The sequence below is a fragment of the Salmo salar genome, chromosome 06 (genome assembly GCF_965601325.2).
Source record: "Salmo salar chromosome 06, fSalSal1, whole genome shotgun sequence".
In the NCBI taxonomy this organism is placed as follows: Eukaryota; Metazoa; Chordata; class Actinopteri; order Salmoniformes; family Salmonidae; genus Salmo; species Salmo salar.
The window spans coordinates 6632501-6634452 of NC_138296.1; the positions used below are offsets into that span (position 1 = coordinate 6632501).

At 41.2% G+C, this 1952-nt stretch overlaps 1 protein-coding gene across 1 annotated transcript in view; it reads left to right on the forward strand.

Annotated features, from left to right (window-relative positions):
• The window catches only part of LOC106594254 (UPF0764 protein C16orf89 homolog), a 4809-nt gene extending 4259 nt beyond the window's left edge, over nt 1-550 (forward strand). The window contains exon 7 of the mRNA XM_045719665.2: nt 1-550. This exon is cut by the window's left edge and continues 601 nt beyond it. The gene's annotated coding sequence lies outside the window, so the exon portion shown is untranslated.
• The last annotated feature ends 1402 nt before the right edge of the window (nt 551-1952 follow it).

Below are 1952 nucleotides of genomic sequence, written 5' to 3' on the forward strand. Positions count from 1 at the left end.
CGTTGGAGCGTGCCCCTGGCTGTCCGTGAATTTTAAAAAAGAAAAAGAAAATGGTGCTGTCTGATTTGTTTAATATAAGGAATTAGAAATAATTTATACATTTACTTTTGATACTTAAGTATATTTAAAACCAAATACTTTAAGACTTACTCAAGTAGCATTTTACTGGGTGACTTTTACATGAGTCATTTTCTATCTTTACTTTTACTCAAGTATGATATTTGACTAGCACACCTGATTCAACTTGTCAACTAATCGTCAAGCCCTTGACTACTTGAATCAAGTGACCTAGTTCAGGGCTACAACAACAATCTGTAAGGTCTGGGGTTCCCAGAGAAGTGGTTTGAGAAGCCCTGATGTAGGGGATAGGGCTCTTTGGGACACATCCCAGGGCTACACAGAGCATCAGTGTCTCACTTAGAAAACGTTTGTAGTTCACATAGATTTGATAGTAAATTATGCGTATGATGAAATCCATAACTACACAATGCCATTTATAAATCTTAAACTTGAAATGAAAATATGCAATTTACATGTATTTTGTATGCCATTTGTTTTGCGATTTATTAATGAAATGTGCTTATTTATTTATTAATTTGTGACCAACACAGCTTTATTAATTTGTGGAGACATTGTATTTAAACAGAATTTTCTCCTTTTTTAAGAAATGATAGTATGAAGAAATGAAGTATAACAACTAAGAACATTTGAAAAGTGAGGCTCCTGGGCCTATGTTCATCAGACTGTTGGCTAGCTAGGGGATAGATAGGGCCCTTTCTATTGTAGTAGACTGTTGGCTAGCTAGGGGATAGATAGGGCCCTTTCTATTGTAGTAGACTGTTGGCTAGCTAGGGGATAGATAGGGCCCTTTCTATGTTCATCAGACTGTTGGCTAGCTAGGGGATAGATAGGGCCCTTTCTATGTTCATCAGACTGTTGGCTAGCTAGGGGATAGATAGGGCCCTTTCTATTGTAGTAGACTGTTAGCTAGCTAGGGGATAGATAGGACCCTTTCTATTGTAGTAGACTGTTGGCTAGCTAGGGGATAGATAGGACCCTTTCTATTGTAGTAGACTGTTGGCTAGCTAGGGGATAGATAGGACCCTTTCTATTGGAGCAGACTGTTGGCTAGCTAGGGGATAGATAGGACCCTTTCTATGTTCATCAGACTGTTGGCTAGCTAGGGGATAGATAGGACCCTTTCTATTGTAGTAGACTGTTAGCTAGCTAGGGGATAGATAGGACCCTTTCTATTGTAGCAGACTGTTGGCTAGCTAGGGGATAGATAGGACCCTTTCTATTGTAGTAGACTGTTGGCTAGCTAGGGGATAGATAGGACCCTTTCTATTGTAGTAGACTGTTGGCTAGCTAGGGGATAGATAGGGCCCTTTCTATGTTCATCAGACTGTTGGCTAGCTAGGGGATAGATAGGGCCCTTTCTATGTTCATCAGACTGTTGGCTAGCTAGGGGATAGATAGGGCCCTTTCTATTGTAGTAGACTGTTAGCTAGCTAGGGGATAGATAGGACCCTTTCTATTGTAGCAGACTGTTGGCTAGCTAGGGGATAGATAGGACCCTTTCTATTGTAGTAGACTGTTGGCTAGCTAGGGGATAGATAGGACCCTTTCTATTGTAGTAGACTGTTGGCTAGCTAGGGGATAGATAGGACCCTTTCTATTGTAGTAGACTGTTGGCTAGCTAGGGGATAGATAGGACCCTTTCTATTGTAGTAGACTGTTGGCTAGCTAGGGGATAGATAGGACCCTTTCTATGTTCATCAGACTGTTGGCTAGCTAGGGGATAGATAGGACCCTTTCTATTGTAGTAGACTGTTAGCTAGCTAGGGGATAGATAGGACCCTTTCTATTGTAGCAGACTGTTGGCTAGCTAGGGGATAGATAGGACCCTTTCTATTGTAGTAGACTGTTGGCTAGCTAGGGGATAGATAGGA